Source organism: Carcharhinus amblyrhynchos, unplaced genomic scaffold, assembly GCF_965287045.1.
Source record: "Carcharhinus amblyrhynchos unplaced genomic scaffold, sCarAmb.v2.hapA chromosome_169, whole genome shotgun sequence".
NCBI lineage: Eukaryota > Metazoa > Chordata > Chondrichthyes > Carcharhiniformes > Carcharhinidae > Carcharhinus > Carcharhinus amblyrhynchos.
The window spans coordinates 195,901-222,601 of record NW_027649909.1 but is presented as its reverse complement, the minus strand read 5'-3'; the positions used below and the strand labels follow the sequence as shown (position 1 = coordinate 222,601).

At 46.7% G+C, this 26,701-nt stretch overlaps 1 protein-coding gene across 3 annotated transcripts in view; it reads right to left on the bottom strand.

Moving 5' to 3' along the window:
- LOC145338777 (1-acyl-sn-glycerol-3-phosphate acyltransferase gamma-like) overlaps positions 1-26,600 on the bottom strand; it is a 57,599-nt gene extending 30,999 nt beyond the window's left edge. The window contains exon 1 of one of the 3 annotated variants that reach the window (XM_080183170.1): positions 26,471-26,600. The gene's annotated coding sequence lies outside the window, so the exon portion shown is untranslated. Of the gene's footprint in view, positions 1-10,003; positions 10,158-13,399; positions 13,672-26,470 lie in introns of those variants that run through there. The other 2 variants (XM_080183169.1, XM_080183171.1) reach the window with 2 other exon arrangements.
- Positions 26,601-26,701: the final 101 nt, after the last annotated feature.

Here is a 26,701-nt window from a genome sequence, read left to right as displayed (position 1 = left end):
TGTTCACAAACAGGGCAAATAAAGACACAAACTCAATTTACAAAATAATGGTTGGAATGTGAGTCTTTACAGGTAATGAAGTCTTAAAGGTGCAGACAATGTGAGTGGAGAGAGGGTTAAGCAGAGTTTAAAGAGGCAGGACAGTTAGTGAGATTTTGCAAGCCTAGGCAAGTCGTGGGGGTTACAGATAGTGTGACATGAACCCAAAATACCGGGTGAGGCCGTCCTCACGTGTGCGGAACTTGGTTATCAGTTTCTGCTCAGCAACTCCGCGCTGTCGTGAAGGCAGCCTTGGATAATGCTGACCCGAAGATCAGAGGCCGAATGCCCATGACTGCTGAAGTGTTCCCCGACTGGAAGAGAACAGTCTTGCCTGGTGATTGTCGAGCGGTGTTCATTCATCCGTTGTCGTAGCATCTGCATGGTCTCCCCAATGTACCATGCTTTGGGACATCCTTTCCTGCAGCGTATCAGGTAGACAACGTTGGTCGAGTTACAAGAGTATGTACCGTGTACCTGGTGGATGGTGTTCTCACGTGAGATAATGGCATCCGTGTCAATGATCCTGTGGTAGGGTTGTGTGGTGTTGTGGTCACTGTTCTCCTGAAGGCTGGGTAGTTTGCTGCAGACAATGGTTTGTTTGAGGTCGTGTGATTGTTTGAAGGCAAGAAGTGGGGGTGTGGGGATGGCCTTGGTGAGATGTTCGTCTTCAATGACACGTTGAAGGCGCCGGAGAAAATGTCGTAGCTTCTCCACTCCAGGGAAGTACTGGACGACGAAGGGTACGCTGTCCACCATGTCCCGTGCTTGTCTTCTGAGGTGGTTGTGTGGTTTTTCACTGTGGCGCGTTGAAACTGCCGACCGATGAGTTGAGTGTCATATCCTGTTCTTATGAGGGCGTCTTTCAGCATCTGGAGGTGTCTGTTGCGATCCTCCTCATCTGAGCAGATCCTGTGTGTACGGAGGGCTTGTCCGTCGGCAAGGGTGTTTTCTTCCTGTTCAGGAACACTTCAGCGGTCACAGACAGTTGGCGTCTAATCTTCAGATAAGCGTTCTCCAAGGCAGCCTTCATAACACACGACAACGCAGAGTCACTGAGCAGAGACTGACAGCCAAGTTCAGCACACGAGGACGGCCTCAACTTGGATCTTGGCTTTATGTCATGCTATCCGTAACGCCACAACCTGCCTGGGCTTGCAAAATCTCACTAACTGTCCTGGCTGGAGACAATACACATCTCTTTAACCTCTGCTGAACCCTCTCTCCACTCACATTGTCTGTACCTTTAAGACCCTCTCACCACTCACACTGCCTGTACCTTTAAGACTTGATTACCTGTAAAGACTCGCATTCCAACGATTATTTTGTAAATTGAGTTTGTCTCTTTAAATGCCCTGTTTGTGAATACAACTCCCACTCACCTGATAAAGGAGCAGCACTCTGAAAACTAATGGCTTGTGCTACCAAATAAACCTGTTGGACTTTAACCTGATGTTGAGAGACTTCTTACTGTGCTTACCCCAGTCCAATGCCAGCATCTCCACATTACCTCTCTCGCTGCCCAGTTGATGAGTGAATCACTGGAGCTGATTTCTGAAGTGTACTGGCTTTCAATTCTTACTGTGTAAACAGGACTGTTGCTGTGCGTCTGTTCCCAGGGTCAGCGATACTTTCCATAGTTGTTTCTCTCTGAAAGGATGTTGCTGTTTGTTGAGCACTGTGTAAGGGATCTTGGGGAGCAGCTATTCACACTGATGTAACTGACTCCTTTCCATAAACCAGAAGCATTGTATTACAGTGCTGTTTAATATAGAGGCAGCCCAGTACATGCATCATAAGAGGCAAGGCAACAAGCCATCGATTCTATGTCTATTATTGTGGAATTTTCTTGTTTATCACAGGGGGCAAAGGTCCCACAGCTCACACAACTAAAGAGAAATTTGGAAAGGGAACATTTATATAGAAACAAAATTCAAATGAGTTAAGAAAGATGGACTACATTGATGGTGGGAAAGTATAGACCAGCTCACTGTGGAAGACGACTGGAGGGAGAAATGTGGAGATAAAAACATGGAATAACAACCATGGGAGATTTGAACTGTCTCAAATAAACTTGCCAGAGGTTGTGAAAGGGAGCAGAGGGTGTGTTAGCCTGTGCAGAATATGAATAGATTAAATGTACAAAAAATATTTTTGCTTTATGGAGTCCAAAAATAAGGAACCTAAATGGAAGATAGTCATTAATAAATCCAATGGGAATTCCAGAGAAACAACTTTACCCAGAGAGTGGGGAAAATGTGGAGCCCACTTGCTCTCACAGAGAGTGTTTGAGGTGAATAGTGCAGATACATTTAAGGGGAAGATAGGTAATTACTGAGAGAGAAAGGAATTGAAGCTTATGCTACTATAGTGAGAAGCAATTGAATGGGAGGCGGCTCAGGTAGAGTATAAGTACCAGCACAAACCAATTGGGCTGAATGGCCTGTTTCTACACTGCAGATTCTAGGTAAAAGTCCATCATGATACACAGTTATCCCAATCCAATTCAGAAAACACTGGAGCCGCAAGATCAAATCATATAGAAGTCACAGGATAAAAATTCATCTACACCAGTGTGTGCGTTCCCATCCTCATTCAACAATCCAATCAGCATATTCTTGATACCTTTCTCCCTTATCGATCTAACTTCACCTTAAGTGTGTCAAAGCTCTGAGACTCAACTATTCTTTGTGCTACCTCTGCATAATTGTTTCCTGGAATCATTAACAATCTTGTAGTGATGCCGGTGTTGGACTGGGGTGGGCACAGTAAGAAGTGTACTTTCTTAACTGTCTTAGATTAAGATTCTTAGTTTTGCTGTCTTCATAAGTGGAAGCATCTTATCAAACCTTACCTTAAATCGAAAAGATTTTAACCTATAACCTTCTCTATTCTTGAGCAAACAGCCAGAGATTAATAGAGCAAATTTTTCCCATACTAAATGGTTACCTCTGGTTATATATCTAGAAAATAAGAATAAATGAATCTGAAAGGAAATCCCAGCAACACAGAATTGAATGAAGCAGCTAGCCAGGGCCAAATACTGAGGGTGAGACTTATGAGGACAGGTTGCATGAACAGGTGTATATTCCCTTGAGTTTAAAAGATTAGGGGATAATCTAATTCATCTGTTTAAGATGATTAAAGGAGATGGAATTGCAGTTGGAGAAACTGTTTTTTCTAACGCAGAGGTCCAGAACAAGGGGAAAGAACCTTAAATTAGAGCTACTGAGATGTGATGTCAAAAAGCACTGTTTCACACAACAGACAACCATGCAGCACGACCTGGACAAACGGCAAAAACATTCAAATCATGCGTCAAGGAATGACCATCCCCAATGAGAGAGAATCTAATCATCGCCCTTGACAATCAATTGCATTACCATTGCTGAATCCCCTCCATCAACATCACTGACCAGAAACTCAACTGGATTGCCATTTAAATACGGTGGCTCCCTGAGCAGCTCAGAGATAAACGCACCTCCTGACTCCCCAAAGCCTGTGCACCATCTACACGGAACAAATCAGGAATCTGATGGAATACTCTCTGCTCGTCTGGATGAATGCAGCTCCAACACTTGAGAAGCTCAACACCATCCAGGACAAAGTAGCCCACTCGACTGGGGTTCTCTACCCCAGAGAATTGTTGAATTGATTTAAGCTGGGTTAGACAGAGTTTGAGTCTTTCAGGGAATTAAGGTAATGGGAAGCCTGTGGAAAAATGCAGAGGAAGCTGAAGGGTTTCCATGATTGCTCTGAACAGCAGAGCAAACTGGAAGGGCGAATCCTTTTTTTACACTCGACACTGTGCAGTATCAGTGCGCACATGATCACATACAACAACTGAAAGTGTCCTCATTGCCAAAACCTTCAAGAGTATCATTGTGGAGTAACTCAGTGTACAAACTGTTATACGTGATTGGGTCTGTACTTGTTGGAGTTCAGAAGGATGAGGGGGAATCTTATTGAGACATATAAGATAATGAAGGAGATGGATAGGGTAGAGGTAGAGAGATTCTTCCCGCTCAGAAAGGACAGCAGGACTAGAGGGCACAGCCTCAAGATGGGGGGCGGGGGCAGTTTAGATCAGAGTTGAGGAGGAACTTCTTCACTCAAAGGGTGGTGAATCTCTGGAATTCTCTGCCCACTGAAGTAGTGGAGGCTGCCTCGCTAAATATACTTAAGTCACGGGTAGATAGGTTTCTGATAGACAAGGGAATTAAGGGTTATGGGGAGAAAGTGGGAAAGTGGAACTGATCCACTTCAGATCAGCCATGATCTTATTGAATGGCAGGGCAGGCTCGAAGGGCTAGATGGCCTACTCCTGCTCCTATTTCTTATGTAACAGCCTAAAATAGAGGTCCAATTCTGAAGTTGCATAAAAATCAAAAGGATTTGAGAAGCAGTAAAGAATAAAGTCTGGTAACTAACGGGAATGAATCAGGCCCCGTTGCACTTCCTTCTCTATGAACAGTATGCACTACCTGTATAAAGCGTAAGAAACAATGCTTTTTACTGTATAATAATAAATCAAATGAAAATCAAAAAAAAGGCCCTTCAGCCCATCAAGCCTACACTGATGCATGAAAGGCCCTGACTTGCCCACCTAATCCCACGCCAGCACTTGGCCCACAGCCTCGAATGTTATGATGTGCCAAGTACTCATCCAGGTACTTTTTAAAGGATGTGAGGCATCCTGCCTCCACCACCCTCCCATGCAGCCCATTCCATTGCATACTCAATGAATTGTGTGAGAGCAGCTTCTCCAACAGTAACCAGAACTACAGCATCAGAGCAGGAGAATATAAACTTGTCACAGTTTGTACACAATTCATATTGAGTGCCAATGTGGAGTGCCATAAGCGCAGACAAGGGTCATGCGTGAAAGAGGGGACTCACAATGTGAAATGGCGGCGCGGGCTCGTTGGGCCGAAGGGCCTGTTTCCCGTGGTGTTGTTCTTTGTTCACCACGAGCGGTGAAGGACTGGATTTCCAGGAAACCTCTGTCACACAACTCAAAGCCAATGTTGCGCTGTAATTGGTGATCTCCATCTGCAGCAACATTTTCCGCATTGCTCCCTCTCTCGGCTTCAAATAAAGAAAAGGAACTGTACAGAACAGTGTTGCTAAGCAACATGAGGCTTAGCTGCTGATAACGGAACAGGTTCACTGGCACATCAACAAATCCTTCATGAACAAAGCAGTTGTCAAACGGGATAATCAGTCACTATCAGCTGCAGCAGAACCCAAAACAAGGGGATGAGGAGGATCAACACCTACTCTTCCTGACTCTGTCTTAGAGGCTGTTACTCAGTGGGAACCACTCAACCCTGGCTCAGGAGTCTGGCTTCCAACCCAAATTATGAGGCCGCACTGCCGGGGGGTGGGCGCTGAGGGAGCGCTGCACTGCCGGGGGGTGGGCGCTGAGGGAGCGCCGCACTGCCGGGGGGGTGGGCGCTGAGGGAGCGCCACACTGCCGGGGGGTCTTCATTTTGGATACAATGATACAGAGATCCTGCCTGCGCTGTCGGGTGGTCTGAACACATACTGGGGCTTCTGTTCCAACAGTTGTGGATCGCTTCTCTCTTGTTTCCTGCGTCAACGTTCATCCCTCCACAAACAGCACAGAATAATAAGTCCTCTCACTTCCACAACTCCATTTGGAGCAGTTTGCTGTAGCCCCATTTAGCTGCTGCATTTGCTGCATAACAGCAATTACACTTCCAAAATCCTGAAAGTACTTGATTTGCTGTCAAATATGACATCCTGAGGTCACAAAAGGAACCATACCAAGCTGTGATACAATCAGAAAGAATGCTTTCTATGGTGCATCTGTAAACGCTGGTGAGTCACAATGGACATACCAAATCTCCTTCGTCTTCTGACAGGGGTGTCTGGTGGGCTTCCTTAACTATAGTGTTGGCATGGGCGTAGCGGGTGTTGGTACTGCGCACAGGGGGGTTTGTCCGGATTAAACTCCATCTGCCATTTCTATGCCCAACATTCCAGTATATTTATATCCTGTTGTACCCTCTGATAATCTCTGGCACCCAGCAACTCTACCAATCTTCGTGTCATCTGCAAACTTACTAATCAGACCACCCGCATTTTCCTCCAGATACTTTATATATACTACAAACAGCAGAGGTCCCAGCACTGATCCTTGCGGAACACCACCAGCTACAGATCTCCATTCTAAAAAGCATCCTTCCACTGTTACTCTGTCTTCTATAACCAAGCCAGTTCTGTATCCACCTAGCCAGCCCACCCCGAATCCCATGCGATTTTTGTTTATGCGCCAGTCTATGTGGATCCTTGTCAAATGCCTCACTAAAGTCCATATAAACTACGTCCACAGTCCTTCCCTCATCAATTATCTTTGTCACCTCTTCAAAAAACTCAATCAAGTTGGTGAGACAGGATCTTTCCCATGCAAACCCGTGCCACCTGTTACTTACTAGTCCATTTTCCTCCAAATACGCAAACACCTTGTCCCTCAGTGTCTTCTCCGAAAGATTCCCCACCACTGATGTCAGGCTCACTGGCCTGTAATTTCCAGGAGTATCCCTGCCTCCTTTCTTACACAAGGAAACAACACTGACTGTTCTCCAGTCCTCTGGAACCTCGCCTGTGATCCAACAGGATGTGAAGATATTTGTTAAGGCCCCAGCTATTTCTCCCCTTGCCTCCCGCAGTAACCTGGGATAGATCCCATTCCACTCCGGGAACTTGTCTCTCTTGATGCAATTTAAAATACTCAACACTCTCTTCTATATATTGACATTCTCTAGGGCGTTCACACACCCATCCCTGACCTCAATATCCGTAATGTCCTCCTCCTTGGTGAATACCGATAAAGTATTCATGAAGGATCTCACCCCTCCCTGTTAGTTCATGCATAACTTCCCTCCACTGTCCTTGAGAGGGCCCACTCTTTCTTTTGCTACCCTCTTGCTCCTAATATATGTATAAAAAGCCTTGAGATTCTTCTTGATCCTGTTTGCTAAAGACTTTCATGGCCTCTTTTAGCCCTCCTGATTCGATGTTTAAGTTCCTTCCTACTTCCACTATACTCAAGGGCTTTGTCAGTTTTTAGATGCTTAGACTAGCGAATGCTTCCTTTTTCCTTCTGACTAAACTTACAATTTCCCCTCTCATCCATGGTTCCCAAATCCTGCCATTTCTATCCTTCATTTTTGTGGGGAAATGTCTGTCCTGCATTTCAAACAATGGCCTTTAAAAGCCTCCCACATACCAAACGTAGATTTGCCCTTGAATGTCTGTTTCCAATCCACATTCCCCAGTTCCTTCTAATTATGAAGTATTGGGCCCTTGCCCAGTTAAGCACCCTCATCCGAGGACCACTCTTGTCCTTATCCATGATGAAACTGGGATGGTGTGACATTGGTGAGATTTGAAAATATGGTGGGGGTGAGGTGGGCTTGTAATTATATTAAAATACATTTAAATGAGGTTCTCGCCCTTTGTAGTGAGGTTCACACCCAGACTGCCGGCAAGGGGATGGGGAAGATTGTGGAACGTGTTCTCTCCGGAGAGAGTCTGTTTGCCGATTCTCTAGATTTTCAGCCCACACTACTGCCCGGTACGGAGATCACTCACTCTTTTAAACTCCAGCGAATATCCGCTCAACTTGCTCTCCTGTCCAGGGTCTAATCTAGCAACACGGAATTACAGAGACAGGGGTGGAAAACCATCTTTGATCTCGTGGGACTTGGTTTAAAAACAAATTAACATTTTAATTCTTCAGTCTCACAATCCTACTGTCAGAGGAAGTGACAGGTTACATAGACGGAAACCAAAAACTGCAGCCCAGAATAACAACCGCTCAAACAGAGAGAGATCACCATGCCAAAAACCAAAAAGAAGTGAAGTTATAGAGCATCACCCAATCACAAGAGCCAACACTGGCCATTCACTGCCCCTCTGGGAAAGCAGGGAAACTCTGCTTTCACACAGGAAGGACCACCTGGTTAAGCATCCAGGAAACCCACTCAACAAGCAAAAGTGAGGTGCTGCTGCTGCGTTCCATTCAGCCCACCTCCTTACCCTTGCAGCAGCAAGCTGCACCCAGGGGCTTGCTCCACCATGACTAAATCTATCCGACCACACACATTCAGCTGACTCAGGTACCAGAATCGAACTGGGAAGATAGCATCAGGTCATGCTGAATACGTAAAGCAGCTGCTGGAAATCTGAAAGAAAAACAGCAAATGCTGGAAAAACTCAAGAGGTCTGGCAGCATCTGCAGAGAGAAACAGTTAGTGATACAGACTCCAAACATTAACTCTGTCTCTTTCTACAGATACTGCCAAACCTGCTGAGTTTATCCAGCATTTTCTGTTTTGATATCACTGCACTGTGCTCAGCTATGTTCTTTCCAGGAGTTGCCCACATATCAGCAGATTGTGGTCCTCCTGGACACATTCACCACTCCAACATCAAAAAATGATCTCTTGTTAGGGCCAGGAACTAAGTTTGGATTACATCAAAGGGAGGAGGCAACACTCAGACCAAATCTAAATGGAATGGTGGAAGGAACAAATGGAACAGTAATGAGACTAAAGAAATGATTCATTCAGCAGCCCTGAAAGCAGCAAGGTGAAATTAAAATGATAAGAACACGGAGAGAAAGAACTAAAGTCAGCAATATGCTCCAGAGTCAGCGCCTACATTCAATAAACAATCACCCCCTTGTTCACATTGCTGTGGGTGGGTCTGGGAGTCAAAGTCTGACCGGATAAGATTGGCAGATTTCCTCCGGAAAGGACATTAAACTAAATAGATGGATTTGTACATCAATGCAGGATTTTTGTGACCTTCGCGACACACGCAAGCTTTCTTCCCACATTTATTTAAACTCCCCAGCTACTACGGTGGGATCTCAACTGTCCAGATCTGAGTTACATAACCTCTGTGCTACTGTATACCTTTCGAATATTTGTGGAAGGTGAACATTCTTATAACACTAGATACAGGGTGTTTAGTACAGCTGGTCTGTGTAGGGACTTGAATAACTATCCTTTGATTAGAATCTCTGCTCTCTCTCAGCCAATTTGCCATTGATTCTGCCATTCGATTGGCTTCTTAACCAGGGGTTCCCTTATTAAAGGCTTTTGAAAATCCAAGTACAATGCACTGCATTACTCAGATCACTCCCTGGGGAGGTGGTGGTGCAGTGATAATGCGCTGAGGAATGGGTTCAAATCCCACCATGGCAGATGGAAATAAAGATATAGATTGCCACTAACAGAGAAAGATTAAGTTACTGCTCAGAGTACATACTCACTGCTACCCTACACTTACACATTCTGTTTAAGTAGTACTGGCTATTCTGGAAATGCAGATGGGCACAATCTAATGTTAGGGAACTCAGTGAACTGTCCATCCAAACAGAGATCAAAATCCAACAGTGCAACGGATTGTCCAAACCAGAGTAGCCAGTGAGACCCATCCTTCCACTAGTTAGTGCTTCTGTCCCAGGGCAGCAGGCCTCCTGCTGTATATGAGCCAGATACAACCCAATGCCTCAGAGCCCCCAGTGCAATCTCTGCACTTCTCCTGTCCTCACATGGTTCACTCTGCATATGACAACAAACACCACAGCAGCTGTGACAGAGCAGGTGGGCCAGCTTTCACTGGGAAAAGGCATGGCAGAGCAAGACACAGAAACACTGATTAGAAATCACTCAGTCGCAGATCTGATCAGCTAGACAAACAGGTAAACATCAAGTCAATAACAGCTGATGCTGAACTAGATGACACTGGCCAGAAGTGTTGGAATAAATATCTCTACTCCATCGAGTCACTGGGACACTGCATGGCACCATCTCAAACACCAAACGAGCCCTGAGGAGAAACATGAACAGGAGGTGCTGATCGCTGTGCTGACTATAAACACACCTTTCCAATCTCCACAATCATCTTTCAAGTTGTTGTCACTTACAGCTTGATCAGTTGAGTCCAGCAGACAGTAACAGTGGTTAACCAGAAGCTGACAAATTGGCCCTGGTCTCTGCTCTCCAATCTGCCTCCTTTCAGCCTTAGATTATTGCATGGTCAGTCCTGAGGGTGAACGTCTGCCAAGGACACACAACTGACATGTTTGTCAACAGCCATGAAGTCATTCTGATGTCATGGCATGTCAGCAGGATGAGATGAGGAATCTGAAAAGCAGCATTCCTCATCTGTTGAAGAACATGTAAAAAAGGAATTGTCCACAACCTTGGGGTTGTTGCTCACTCACACAGGAACGGAATTCCGGAAAAACAACAACAGCTACAGTGCAACCTCACACAACCAACTTGCAAAGAAAAAAATTCACCCACAGTGACAGCTACATAACAACCTTTGGACAAGGACAAGGGAATTATACTATAGCCAATCACAAACTCTGGACACGTGCCAATCAGCTGATCACCCCAACCCCACACTATTGAAGTCAAAGAACAAAGGGCAGACTGGAGTGCTCAGAAGTCACACTGCCACATCACCAGTATTCCACTTCACATAAATATTACCTTCACCTCAGCAGCTCACAACCACTGCAACAATCTTCACATCAAATGTTTACTTTATAAAGGGGATCAGTCGAGAGGATGCAGTTCGTTGCATTACATTTTCTTACAGAAACAACTCACAAACAACATGGGGTGGCACGGTAGCACAGTGGTTAGCACTGTGCTTCACAGCACCAGGGACCTGGGTTCAATTCCCAACTTGGGTCACTGCTGGTGTGGAGATTGCACATTCTCCTCGTGTCTGCATGGGTTTCCTCTCAAATTGTGAAAGGCGTGCTAATTAGGTACATTGACCCAAATAGGTTGCAGACTGTGGCGACTAAGGGAATTTCACAGTAACTTCATTGCAGTGTTAATGTAAGCCTTACTTGTGACTAATAAATAAATTTTATGTTGATGTGGACTTTAGCAAACTCTTTGACAAGATACCACATGGTGGGTTGTTGCATAAGGTTAAATCTCTCAGCATCCAGGGTGAGGTAGCCAATTGCATACAAAATTGGCTTGACGACAGAGGACAGAGAGTGGGTGTAGAGGATTGTTTATCAAAGTGGAGACCTGTGACCAGCGGTGTGCCTCAGGGATTAGTGCTGGTTCCACTGTTATTTGTTATTTATATTAATGATTTGGATGAGAATATAGTAGTCATGGTTAGCAAGTTTGCAGATGACATCAACCTTGGTGGCATGGTGGATAGTGAAGAATTAGGATTGCAACAGGACCTTGATCAATTAGGCCAGTGGACTGGTGAATGGTAGATGGAGTTTAATTTAGATAAATATGAGGTGATGCATTTTGATAGATTGAACCAGGGCAGGACCTACTCAGTTAATGGTAGGACACTGGGGAGAGTTCGGAACAAAGAGATCTAGGGGTACATGTTCACAGTCCTTGAAAGTGGAGTCACAGGTGGACAGGGTGGTGGAGAAGGCATTTGGCATGCTTGGTTTCATCGGTCAGAACACTGAATACAGGAGTTGGGACACCTTGATGTTGTACAAGACATTGGTAAGACCACACTTGGAATACTGTGTGCAGTTCTGGTCACCCTATTAAAGAAAGGATATTAAACTAGAAAGACAGTGTAGAAAAGATTTACTAGGATGCTACCAGAACCTGATGGATTGAGTTATAAGGAGAGGCTGGATAGACTGGGACTTTTTCCTCTGGAGCAGAGGAGACTTAGGGATGATCTTATAGAGGTCTACAAAATAACAAGGGGCATAGATCAGCTAGATAGTCAATATCTTTTCCCTAAGGTAGGGGAGTCCAAAACTAGAGGGCATAGGTTTAAGGTGAGAGAGGAGAGATACAAAACAGTCCAGAGGGGCAATTTCCCCCCCCCCCCCCCAAACAGAGGGTGCTGAGTGTCTGGAACAAGCTGCCGGAGGTAGTTGTAGAGTTGGGTACAATTTTGTCTTTTAAAAGGCATTTAGACAGTTCCATGGGTAAGATGGGTATACAGGGACATGGGTCAAACACGGGCAACTGGTATTAGCTTAGTCATCAAAAAAGGGCAGCACAGACAAGTTGGGCCAAAGGGCCTGTTTCCATGCTGCATAACTCTAACCATTAACAACAAATCATGGCTAGGTACTTCACCAGCACCGTACCCCAGTGTTATACAGTGAGAGACCCATCCCCACCAGCACCGTACCCCAGTGTTTTACAGTGACAGACCCGCACCCACCAGTACTGTACCCCAGTGTTATACAGGGACAGACCCCTCCCCACCAGTACTGTACCCCAGTGTTATACAGAGACAGACCCGTCCCCACCAGTACTGTACCCCAGTGTTATACAGTGATAGACCTGTCCCCACCAGTCCCCACCAGTACTGTACCCCAGTGTTATAGTGATAGACCCATCCCCACTGGTACTGTACCCCAGTGTTATACAGTGAGACACCCATCCCCACCAGCACCGTAGCCCAGTGTTTTACAGTGAGAGACCCATCCCCACCAGTACTGTACCCCAGTGTTATACAGTGACAGATCCGCACTCACCAGCACTGTACCCCAGTGTTATACAGTGACAGATCCGCACTCACCAGCACTGTACCCCAGTGTTATACAGTGACAGACCCGCACCCACCAGCACTGTACCCCAGTGTTATACAGTGACAGACCCATCCCCACCAGTACTGTACCCGTGTTATACATGACAGACCTGTCCCCACCAGTACTGTACCCCAGTGTTATACAGTGACCGACCCGCACCCACCAGTACTGTACCCCAGTGTTATACATGACAGACCTGTCCCCACCAGTACTGTACCCCAGTGTTATACAGTGATAGACCCATCCCCACTAGTACTGTACCCCAGTGTTATATAGCGACAGACCCATCCCCACCAGTACTGTACCCCAGTGTTATACAGCGACCGACCCGTCCCCACTAGTACTGTACCCCAGTGTTATACAGCGACAGACCCGTCCCCACCAGTACTGTACCCCAGTGTTATACAGGGACAGACCCGTCCCCACCAGTACTGTACCCCAGTGTTATTCAGCGACAGACCCGTCCCCACCAGTACTGTACCCCAGTGTTATACAGGGACAGACCCGCACCCACCAGTACTGTACCCCAGTGTTATACAGGGACAGACCCATCCCCACCAGTACTGTACCCCAGTGTTATACAGTGACAGACCCGTCCCCACCAGTACTGTACCCCAGTGTTATACAGCGACAGACCCGTCCCCACCAGTACTGTACCCCAGTGTTATACAGGGACAGACCCGTCCCGACCAGTACTGTACCCGAATGTTGTACAGTGGGGTTCCCTCCCTCTGGCGTTAGGCTTTGTGCTGCTGCCCTTACCAGTAGGTGTAGTATACCAGAGCAAAGAACAGGAGAGTGAGGCAAAGTGCCGAGAATAGGAGGTAGACAGTTTGTGTCGCCATCATCTTCAACAGCTCCCTTGTTCCGATGAACAATAATGTGTGTGTGCTTGCTCTGACAAGCTGCGTAAATCCACAACAGATTATGACAGGAGTAGTCTGATGAAAAGCTGAGATCCCAACAGCTCCCAAAAACACCTTCCTCAGCAAGTCAAGGATCGGAGGAAGCAACACGTCCTTATGCTAGAACACTGCTTTTATTATTCCAAATTAACACACAGATTAATCCTGACAAATATCTCTGTCTGATTCAAATGAAATAAGTCAGGCATTCCTTCTCTAGAAAGAGAAAAATCACAGGAATGTGAAACACTTTGCTTGCTTTATAATCCCTTAAACTGCTTAACAATTTGTTTGTCCAAACGCCCTGGATCAGTCCCATTGCATTTACATCAACTCATTACTGGAACAGCAGAGCACCTCTCTTCCAGTGCAGCACCAAATAGACAAAGGGTTGACACGCATAGAGAATAGAGGTTTACAGCATGGAAACAGGCACTTTGGCCCAACTGGGGGCGATTTAAAGGGTGCAAAGTGCGATGGGGAGACACTGGGTAGAATATTAAAGGGCGCAGAGAGTGAGGGGAGTGGAATTAGACTCAGTGGGATATTAAAGGGTGCAGGGAGCGAGGGGACAGGGTTTGTTTAGACTGGGGGGGGATATTTGGTTTTGTCAAAGGCAGATCATGCCTTACGAGTCTGACTGAATTTTTGGAGATGTCACTAATCACGTTGATCAAGGAAGAACAGTAGATGTAGTATATATGGACCAGCAAGGCATTTGATAAGGTGCCCCATGCAAGGCTTATTGAGAAAGTGAGGGGGCATGGGATCCAAGGGGACATTGCTTAGTGGATCCAGAACTGGCTTGCCCACAGAAGGCAAAGAGTGGTTATAGATGGGTCATATTCTGCATGGAGGTCGGTCACCAGTGGAGTGCCCCAGGGATCTGCTCCTCCCTCTTACTAAGTTCCATATACTTATCTAAAAGTCTCTTAAAAGATCCTATCGAATCCGCCTCCACCACCGTTGCCGGCAGCCCATTCCACGCACCCACCACCCTCTGAGTGAAAAACTTACCCCTGACATCTCCTCTGTACTTACTCCCCAGCACCTTAAACCTGTGTCCTCTTGTGGCAGACATTTCAGCCCTGGGAAAAACCTCTTGACTATCCACTTGATCAATACCTCTCAACATCTTATACACCTCTATCAGGTCATCCCTCATCCTTCGTCTCTCCGAGGAGAAAAGGCTGAGCTCCCTCAACCTATCCTCATAAGGAATGCTCCCCAATCCAGGCAACATCCTTGTAAATCTCCTCTGTACCCTTTCAATAGCTCCCATATCCTCCCTGTAATGAGGTGACCAGAACTGAGCACAGTACTCCAAGTGGGGTCTGACCAGGGTCCTATAAAGCTGCAGCATTACCTCCCGACTCCAGAGCTCAGTTCCTCAATTGATGAAGGCCAGTACACCATACGCCTTCTTAGCCACAGCTTCAACCTGCACAGCTGCATTGAGCTTCCTATGAACTCAGACCCCAAGATCCTTCTGATCTTCCACACTGCCAAGAGTCCTACCATTAATATTATATTCCTTCATCCCATTAGACCTGCCAAAAATGAACCACTTCACACTTATCTAGCTTGAACTCCATCTGCCACTTCTCTGCCCAGTCTTGCATCCTATCTATTTCACGCTGCAACTTCTGACATCCCTCCAGACTATCCACAACACCTCCAACCTTTGTGTCATCAGCAAACTTACCAACCCATCCCTCCACTTCCTCATCCAGGTCATTTATAAAAATCACAAAGAGTGAGGGTCCCAGAACAGATCCCTGGGGCACTCCACTGGTGACTGACCTCCATGCAGAATATGACCCATCTATAACCACTCTTTGCCTTCTGTGGGCAAGCCAGTTCTGGATCCACAAAGCAATGTCCCCTTGGATCCCATGCCCCCTTACTTTCTCAATAAGCCTTGCATGGAGCACCTTATCAAATGCCTTGCTGAAGTCCATATAAGAACATAAGAAATAGGAGCAGGAGTAGGCCATCTAGCCCTTTAAGCCTGTCCCACCACTCAATAAGATCATGGCTGGTCTGATAGTGGTTCAGTTCCACTTACCTGCCTGCTCCCCATAACCCTTAATTCCCGTGTCTATCAGAAATCTATCTACCTGTGTCTTAAACATATTTAACGAGGTAGCCTCCACTGCTTCAATGGGCAGAGAATTACAAAGATTCACTCCCCTCTGAGAGAAGAAGTTCCTCCTCAACCCTGTTCTAAATTGACTCCCTCTTATTGAGGCTCTGCCCTCTAGTTCTTGTTTCCTTTGGAAACAATCTATCTGCCTCTTCCCTGTCTAGCCCCTTCATTATATGTCTCTATAAGATCTCTCCTCAGCCTTCTAAACCCCAACAAGTACAGGCCCAATCTACTCAGTCTCTCCTCATAAGCTAACCCCCTCATCTCCGGTATCAGCCTGATGAACCTTCTCTGTACTCCCTCCAAGGCCAATATATCCTTTTGCAAATAAGGATACCAAAATTGCACACAGTACTCCAGTTGCAGCTTCACCAGTACCCTGTACAGTTGCAGCAAGACCTCCCTGCTTTTATATTCTATCCCCCTCGCTATAGAGGCCAACATTCCATTCGCCTTCTTGATCACCTGCTGCACCTGCAGACTGGGTTTTTGCGATTCATGCACAAGGACCCCCAGGTCCCTCTGCAGAGTAGCATGCTGTCATTTTTCACCAATAAACTCCAATTACAACACTGTAATGCGAGAAGGTTCCTGGTCTTCCATGATATCCTTTGCATCCCAAAGGGACACAGATTGAAGGCTCAGTTTAACATCCCCTAGCCAAGCTGCTCCAGTACAGCTCCAACACTGGCACCTACCCAGCAAAGTATAAAATTGCCCAGGTATGTCCTGTACACAAAAAGCAGGACAAATCCAACCTGGCCAATTATTGCCCCATCAGTCTACTCTCAATCACCAATGCAATAAGTCACCGACAGCGTTATCAAGTGACACTTACTCAGCAATAACCTACTCATGGAAACTCTGTGATTGGGTTTCACCAGGGTCACTCAGCTCCTGACCTCATTACAGCCTTGGTTCAAACATGGATAAAAAAGCTGAATCCCAGAGGTGAGGCGAGACAGCCCTTAACATCAAGGCTGCATTTGACCGAGTGTGGCATCAAGGTGCCCGAGCGAAACTGGAGTCAATGGGAATCGGGAAAACACTGCTGGTTGGAGTCATACCCAGTACATAGGAAGATGGTTGTGTTGTGGAGGGTCAGTCATCTCAGCTCCAGGACATCTCTGCAGGAGCCCCTCAGGGGAGTGTCCTGGGCCCAACCATCTTGAACTGTTTCATCAATGACCTTTCCTCTGTCATAAGCTCAGAAGTGGGGATGTTTGCTGATGATTGCACAATGTTCAGCACCATTCGTGACTCCTCAGATACTGAAGCAGTCCACGTTCAAATGCAGCAAGACCAGGACAATATCCAGTCTTGGGCTGACAAATGATAAGTAACACTTACGCCCCTTGATGTTCAACGAACGTAGCTCAATCCATCACTCAAACCAGCCTCCCATCCATCAACTGTCTATGCTTCCCAATGCCTTGGAAAAGCAGCCAGCATAATCAAGGACCCCACGCACCCCAGACATATTCACCTACACCATCTTCCATTAGGAAAGATACACAAGTCAGATCATGTACCAGAGAAGCCGGGACACAGAGCCAAAAAAAAACAGCCTCTGCAAACACCCTAATGACATCAGCATCAAATCATGCGATCAGCTTTGAGAAACTTGCAACTCTTTGTAATATATAACATCCCTCCACCCCCTTTATTTCTCTGGTCATGAGAACAAATGACATTGATATGATACATAGAATCAAGAATACATAGTCAATAAGAAAGATGATCAGGACAGTATATTCCTCTTTGGTTGTATACGTTATGGAACTTGACTGTCCTTGATCCTAGCAGAATGATTTGGAACTTTAGTAGACACTCTTCTCTTGCAACAATTCTGCATCATTCCTACATGTATAGTAGCATAGACACAATCATCAGGCAACTCAGATTCAACTAAGTCTTCTGTACCAATATTAACAACAGAGACTAAAGATGCTGGTCTTTCTGGAGATGATTCTGAGGACATTGTTTTACCTTCACTGCTCGTCCAGCAATTTGAGATCGTTGTTGTTGCTCCACTATCTCTGAAGTTTCTGGAGGCAACAATAAATCAAACATAGTTCTCAACTTTCTCTTTAAGTAATGCAACTGAACTTTGGGTATTCGCATGAGAAGTGTTTCTATGAGATGCCAAAAAGCTATTCACAATGTGATAACGAACCTTGCTCTTCTGAAGCTTTTAAAGAAGAAAAGTACAGCACAGGAACACGCCCTTCAGCTCAAGCCTGTGCTGATCATGACCTAACTAAAAAAAAACTTACTGCCCTCACTCAGTCAAATCCCTCTATTCATTTTCCTCTCCAGAGACCTCTTAAACGTTGATGTTCCTGCTCCCACTACATCCAGTGGCAGTGCGCTTAGGCACCCACCACTGCATGAAAAACTTCCCCCTCTCACTTTCAGCCCCATGTAACTGACACTTCCACAGTAAGAAGAAAGCTCCGACTATCTACCCTGTCTCTGCCTCTCGATTTTGTAGACCTCTATTGGGTGTCCCCTCAGCCTCCGTCCTGCCAGTGAAAACAATCCCAGTCAATACAACCTCTCCTCATAGTCAACACCCTCGAGACCAGGCAACATCCTGGTGAACCTTCTTTGCACTCTCTCCAAAGCTTCCATGCCCTTCCGGTAGTGTGGGGACTACAACTGCACATAATACTCCAAATGTGGCCTAAAATTTCAAGGATTGTATGAATTTTTTTGCTAACCTGTTGGTTGAAGGTTGATAAGATGCAGACTTTTTATGCTGAATACTATTTAGTTTGAGATAATCCTCAAACTTGTGTGAAGTAAACTGACAGTTTGTTTGTAAACTGACAGTTTGTGTGAAGTAAACTGACAGTTTGTTCTGGTTTACTAAATCTTGCAAAAGGTTTGGTACATTTTTCAACAGTTTGTTCAGTTGCAATAGATCTCATGATAATTTCAGGCCATTTTGAGAGTGCATCAATTGACTCAAGTGGACCAACAAAATCTACACGGAATCATGTCTGTGGCATCTTAGGCCATGCCTAAGGGTGTAAAGGGGACACCGGTAGTGTATTTCTTATTCATACACAGGATCGACACTGTCCCACCTTCTCTTCAATCTGGGCATCTAGGCCCAGCCACCAAAAATTATGTGCTAATTCCTTCATCTGGACTATATCAGGCTGTCCATCATGTTGTTGTTCAAGAACTTTTCCACATAGACTAGGAGGAATGATCACTTGAATTCCCCAAAACAGACACCAGCCTTGAACGGTCAATTCAAGCTTTTTTGACACATATGGTTTCAAATCAGGATGCGGACGATGCGTTCCAGCTATCGTCCCTTTCAATACCATATCCATCTCCTTCCCCATCACATTTCTAGCATGTCTCTGAACTTGAGAAGCTGTCGTATTTGTCAGACATGGTGCTTCTAACATAGCGTCCATCTTCCTAGGTGCTTTTTGTCGGCCTTTACTATCCATTAGTGACTGGACTAATGTCTGGAAAAAGTCACACTTTTCTTTCTTGATAATGCCAACCATGTGCTTGATGAATTTCCAATGTTGTTTCTAAATTACTCACTGGACTCTGCGATCGGAATATCCAGATAACGTTTTACACCAGAGAGAACACTTAAAATCTGATCTATTGATCTTTGGAATAGAGCTGATGTGGACATAATTCCAAAATGCAGTTTTTTTATAACAAAAATGACCTATATGAGTAATAATAGTGAGCAAGTGTTGAGATTCAGCAGCTACATTCATCTGTAAATACGTTTGTAAAAGATCAATCTTGCTGAATTTCTGCCCACCTGATAATCCAGCAAATAAATCTTCAATTAAAGGAAGCGGATATTGATCAGCACACAACACTGGATTGATTTAAAATCACCACAAATACAAACTGAACCATCTGGTTTCAGGACGGGTACGATGGGGGTAGCCCAGTCACTCATTGTAATTCGCTCTAACATACCTGTTAGCAAGTCATACTAATTCTTCTTTGACCTAGGGATGACTTGCATATGGCACTGCTCTTGCTTTGAAGCTTTTTGGTTGAGTACCAGGCTTTGAGTTTCACTTAAACTTTCACTGACCCAAGTGTCTCTTCGAATACAATCTTGTTTTTATTCATGGTCTATTGTGGCATCGACCAATGTGTTAACAGCATTCCAGTTAAGCTTTATCCTCTCCAACCATGATCTCTCAGAGAGCTGGAAAATTACCACCGACCACATGGAGACACAAGCCCACTGTTTGTCCACTCAACTCTACATTGATGTCACCTTGTAACGGCCCAATCTTTTCCGTGTATGTCTTTAAAATCCCATCAGCTGGTTTTAAAGGAAGCTGCTTCAGTTTTTGCTGGTGTGTAGTCTCAGGAATTAAAGATACAGCAGCACCAGTAACAACCCCCATCCTAACAGACTGTCCACTGGACTTCAGGATCACCCTGAATCCATGTAATTGTATGGATACGGTATTCAGTTGGAGTTCATCATCATATTCCTGGACATTCTCCTCTTCACTGTCGTAATTCTTTTCTTCACCATGTTGTAAATTCTTTTTGTAGAATGCGACTTGTTCTTTTTCTTGAAGGAGCAGATTCTCCTTCTGAATATTCTTCTCAGGGAAAGCCGGTCTAGCCCAACAAGCTTTTGCAATGTCACCCATTTTGCCACAATTCTTGCTCCAGCATCCCCTCACTGAATGGCCCATTTTAGCAAATCAGTGACATGCTTCTTGCTGTTTTGACTTTTCACTGGCAGTTCCCAACTTGTGGATCTTCATTCCTGCACCAAATTGTGAAGTCTCTAACAGCCAGTTCCATCAACACCACAATTTCTACTGTTTCTTTAAAGTCAAAGCCTGTTCACTAAACAATCTTAAATGAATAGCCTCATTTTGGAGAACACAAACTAGGCAATTTCGAAGTATGTCTTATGATGACTCAGCAAGCTCACTATGTTGTACCAGCCTTTTTAAGCTTTTGCCTTCCACTTGATTCCTTGAGTGGAAGCGGAGCCGTTCTGTGATGATCCGTGGCTTTAGAGATTATTTTGGTCTTTCTGACTCTTCAATCCTTAACCCTGTTGTTCCTTCTAACATTCACAGTGTGAGAACCCACGATTGTCTTCCACTTGGGATCTTTTCTTGATGTTCTCAATGAAACCTGTGCCAACACACTAACGACATCATCATTAAATCATGTGATCAGCTCTTAAAGCAACCTGCAACCGCACTGACAATATAACAGAAGCACTAACCATTCTCAATCAGCTCTGCTGGGCGGGCCACATCACGCGTTGGCCGAACACAAATCTCCTGAAACAAGCACTCCACTCAGAGATTTGACACTGCAACCAAGTACCAGGAGGGCAGAGGAAATGCTTCAAGGACACCCTCAAAGTCTCCTTAAAATGTGCAACATCCTCACTGACACCTGGGAATCCCTGGTCCAAGACAACCTGAACTAGAGAAAAAGTGTCCACAAAAGAGTTGTACATCTCAAGTTTCATCTCCAGGAACAAGCTGATGTCAAAAGTCTAGAGCAAAGGGAGCGCATGGCAAACTGGGCATGCCATCCACCTGGTATGCCACCCACCCACTCCTCTAGCCACTGTCTGCCCCTCTGTGACAGAGACTGTAGGTCACACATTGAACTCCACCATTACCTATGAACTCATTGCTAGTTCATGGAAGCAAATCATGCTGGATTCTGAAGAACTGCCCAATGGAAAGATTATCCAATGAAAAGGAAAGATTCTCACAGCGATGGGGAAAAGGGGAGGCACTGGCACTGGCTGAATTGCTCAAACACTGACGTGCTTCTGTGTTCTAACCATTGTGGACAGCCAAGGTTTTGTGCAAAGTATTAGAATATTCAACTAAGATCCAAAGACAAATGTAACTAAAGCCACAACTAACAACCATACACAACTTCATTATCAAGGAATTTAAATGAGAAAGCCAATGGGCATCTCCAATTTCCTTCAGCGAAACATGAACTGAACAACAGCGAATATCAGCAACTGCACTTCAAAATTAGAGGGATTTAAAGTCAAGTTTATTTATTAGAGTCACAAGTAGGCTTATATTAACACTACAATTAAGTTACGGAGAAAATCCCCTAGTCGCCACACTCTGGCACCTGTTTGGGTACACTGAGGGAGAATATAGCACAGCCAATCCATCTAACCAGCACGTTTTTGGACTACGGGTGGAAACCAGAACACCTGGAGGAAACCCACAGACACGGGGAGAATGTGCAGACTCTGCACAATGACCCAAGCTGGGAATCAAACCCTGGTCCCTGGTGCTGTAAAGCAACAGGGCTAACCACTGTACCAGGTTTACTTAAGAATCAGTTCAGTAGAAATCGAAACGAAATTTCACCCAGAGAAAGATTTTACCATTTCACTAACAACAGTGGAAGTTAGTATGGAAATCTCGCAAACTGTGTTCATACTGACAAGGCCAGCATTAAACAACTCCCCTGTTCTTTCCCATCTGTAATTCCCCTTTCTCTGTTGAGCCCCTCCTTAAACCCCTGTCTGTTTCCAACTCTAATCCCCCTTCCCTATTGTCCCAGTCTAACCCCACATACGTTCCTATCTGTTATTCTCCCTTCCTGTCACATCCCCCTCGTTAAATCCTCCACCCCATCTATAATCCCCTTTTACCTCTCCATCTACTCTTTAGCCCCCTTCCATCTTATATAGATGATCTGGAGGAGGGAACCGAGTGTAGGGTGTCGAAATTTGCGGATGACACCAAGATTGGGGGAACGGCAAATTGTGCGGAGGGTGTGGAGAGTCTGCAGAAGGATCTAGATAGGCTGGGCGAATGGGCCAGGAAATGGCAAATGGAATTTAATGTTGGCAAGTGTGAGGTGGTCCACTTTGGTAGGAAGAATGGTAGGAAGGACTATTACTTACGGGGCGAAAAACTGCAGCAGGCGACGGTGCAGAGGGACCTCGGGGTCCTTGTGCATGAGTCGCAAAAACCCAGCTTGCAGGTGCAGCAGGTGGTCAGGAAGGCGAATGGGATGCTGGCCTTCATAGCGAAGGGGATTGAATATAAAAGTAGGGAGGTCTTGCTGCAGCTGTATAGGGCATTGGTGAGGCCGCAGCTGGAGTACTGTGTGCAGTTTTGGGCGCCGCACCTTCACAAAGATATTTTGGCCTTGGAGGGAGTGCAGAGGAGGTTTACTAGGCTGATACCGGAGTTGAGGGGGTTGAGCTATGAGGAGAGGCTGAATAAACTAGGCTTGTACTCGTTGGAGTTTAGAAGAATGAGGGGAGATCTCATTGAGACGTATAAGATGATGAATGGGATGGATAGGATAGAGGTGGAGAGACTCTTCCCGCTCAAAAAAGACAGTAGGACTAGGGGGCACAGCCTCAAGATAAAGGGGGGGCGTTTTAGAACGGAGTTGAGGAGGAGCTTCTTCACTCAAAGGGTGGTGAATCTCTGGAATTCTCTACCCATTGAAGTGGTGGAGGCTGCCTCGCTAAATATTTTCAAGAAGCGGGTTGATGGGTTTTTGATAAGAGAGGGGATTAAGGGTTATGGGGAGAGGGCCGGAAAGTGGAACTGAGCCACGACAGATCAGCCATGATCTTATTGAATGGCGGGGCAGGCTCGAAGGGCCAGATGGCCTACTCCTGCTCCTATTTCTTATGTTCTTATCTCTGTTCAACTAACTTGTACTCTCCCTGGAGATCTCCATGTTGTTTGATGGTCGCTGTCCCTTAATCTTTGCTCCAACAATCTGTAACTTTACAAAGCTGCAGAACGGTGTTGCTCTGCCCCACAATCCTGCTGAGAAGTGCTGCCATGATGCTAGATCACATCCTCAGTAATAATGATTTGAATTCCATTGTGAGACCTGTTACTTCCATTAATGCACAGCAACATGGAATTATACCTCACAAACCTGCTTTATGACCTGCTCAAACAGCACAAAAAACTTGTCACACTTATCTTAAATATTTAAACTCTAATGATGGACTGGGATATTAAATAGGTCTCTGCTGTATCTGTTACACTCCAATTAGAACTAATTGATTTATAAAGCTGGAACTGGAAGCTCCACAGTTGTGTCAGTTTCCAACTGATCCTTTATGCTTGTACGAGGTTCTGATAGCTATACATTTTTAGATATGGACAATTTAAGAGATTTTGATGACAATTATTCATTAACCTGCACTCTCACTCAATCTCCACTTATTACCTGGTAACCCTGTGCATCCCTCCAGGGCCACTCCGTCCTTGGCACACCAGGATGATATAGATCAGTTATTTTGCTAGGATTACTTGGTTGATATTTCTCTATGTATAGTTCAGTTGTAGAGCAGGACTACATTTTCTTGTATTATAAAAGAGGCTGATCACTACAGTGGAGATGCTCATGTTACACACACGCAGTATGTTGGAGACTCACTCGCTCTACATTATTCATCAGTTACCTTTTTTTATACACAGACTCTGTAACTGCATTTAAATATCTATGCGTTGACAACGTATCTTCATTTTGCTATAGCTCTCACGATTTGACTTTCAAAGTTTGGACAGAGCTGCCCACACTGGAAGCAAAGTCATAGCACAGAAAGAGGCCATACAGCACATTGAGTCTCAGCAGAGCTACCCAGTCACTCCCATTTCCCCATTCAATTCCTGAGGACCTGTATATTTATTTCCTTCAAGTGTCTGTCCTTTAGAAATCATTGATTATTTCTGCTTCCACCACTCTTAACAGCAGAGTGTTCCAGGACCACTCAGTCTGAACACACTCTTCCTCACATTCTCGTTGCATTTCTTGCCTAAAACCTTCAATCTGTCTCTCCTGGGCTCATCGGCAGATTGAAACAGGTTTCCTTTGCCTAGCTCATCGAAGCCTCTCATAATCTTGTATGTCTTTCTCAAACCTCTCAGCCCCCACGATACTCAAATTGGGATTGAATCAGAGCTTTAGAAAGACACAACATCACAACCTTGCACGTGAGCTCGATGTCTCGATGTTTATGAAGGCCAAGAATCCAAATGCTCTGCTAACCTCTCATCATATCCCACTGCCTTCAAAGGTCAAAGTACGTAACCTCTAACACCTTGCTCCCTGTACATCTGCCAAAGTTTGACAGTTCACATTTCTCCGTATTAAATTCTACCTGAAGGGTTATGGAGTACTGGCAGGAAAGTGGAGTTGAAGCCGATACGAGATCAGCCGTGTCTGCAGTAAATGGGGCAGCAGGTTCCAGGGGCTGAATGGCTTATCCCTGCTCCTAATGCCACACCATTGGAGGGTCGGCTATAATCGAGGGAGCACCGCGCCGCCAGAGGGTCGGCGCTGAGGGAGCGCCGCGCCGCCAGAGGGTCGGCGCCGAGAGAGCGCCGCGCCGCCAGAGGGTCAGTGCTGAGGGAGTGCCGCACTGTCAGAGGGTCAGTGCTGAGGGAGTGCCGCACTGTCAGAGGGTCAGTGCTGAGGGAGTGCCGCACTGTCAGAGCCAGAGGGTCAGTGCTGAGGGAGTGCCGCACTGTCAGAGCCAGAGGGTCAGTGCTGAGGGAGTGCCGCACTGTCAGAGGGTCAGTGCTGAGGGAGCGCCGCACTGTCAGAGGGTCAGTGCTGAGGGAGCGCCGCACTGTCAGAGGGTCAGTGCTGAGGGAGCGCCGCACTGTCAGAGGGTCAGTGCTGAGGGAGCGCCGCACTGTCAGAGGGTCAGTGCTGAGGGAATGCCGCACTGTCAGAGCCAGAGGGTCAGTGCTGAGGGAGCGCCGCACTGTCAGAGGGTCAGTGCTGAGGGAGTGCCGCACTGTCAGAGGGTCAGTGCTGAGGGAGTGCCGCACTGTCAGAGCCAGAGGGTCAGTGCTGAGGGAGTGCCGCACTGTCAGAGGGTCAGTGCTGAGGGAGCGCCGCACTGTCAGAGGGTCAGTGCTGAGGGAGCGCCGCACTGTCAGAGGGTCAGTGCTGAGGGAGCGCCGCACTGTCAGAGGGTCAGTGCTGAGGGAATGCCGCACTGTCAGAGCCAGAGGGTCAGTGCTGAGGGAGTGCCGCACTGTCAGAGGGTCAGTGCTGAGGGAGTGCCGCACTGTCAGAGGGTCAGTGCTGAGGGAGTGCCGCACTGTCAGAGGGTCAGTGCTGAGGGAGTGCCGCACTGTCAGAGGGTCAGTGCTGAGGGAGTGCCGCACTGTCAGAGGGTCAGTGCTGAGGGAGTGCCGCACTGTCAGAGGGTCAGTGCTGAGGGAGTGCCGCACTGTCAGAGGGTCAGTGCTGAGGGAGTGCCGCACTGTCAGAGCCAGAGGGTCAGTGCTGAGGGAGTGCCGCACTGTCAGAGCCAGAGGGTCAGTGCTGAGGGAGTGCCGCACTGTCAGAGGGTCAGTGCTGAGGGAGTGCCGCACTGTCAGAGGGTCAGTGCTGAGGGAGCGCCGCACTGTCAGAGGGTCAGTGCTGAGGGAGCGCCGCACTGTCAGAGGGTCAGTGCTGAGGGAGCGCCGCACTGTCAGAGGGTCAGTGCTGAGGGAGCGCCGCACTGTCAGAGGGTCAGTGCTGAGGGAGCGCCGCACTGTCAGAGGGTCAGTGCTGAGGGAGCGCCGCACTGTCAGAGGGTCAGTGCTGAGGGAGCGCCGCACTGTCAGAGGGTCAGTGCTGAGGGAGCGCCGCACTGTCAGAGGGTCAGTGCTGAGGGAGCGCCGCACTGTCAGAGGGTCAGTGCTGAGGGAGCGCAGCAGGGTCGTTGCTGGGTGAGCTGCTTCCACATTCCCATCCCCAATCTCCCCGTTCCCTTCTCACCTCTCCAGGAGGCCGGGCCGGGCTGTCGCTGTGTCCGGGGCCTCGGGCTGGGCTGGGCTCGGGGATGAGGCCGGGCCGGCGAGGCCTGAAGGAGCGCGAGGGAGCGGGCCGGAAGCTAACCCCGCACGGTCCCACCCACCCAGACCGCTTCCGGGGCCTGGCGTGCATGCTGGGATGTGGCGGGGGCGGGGCCGGGCCGAGGATTGGCGGGGCCGGGCTGGGGGCGGGCAT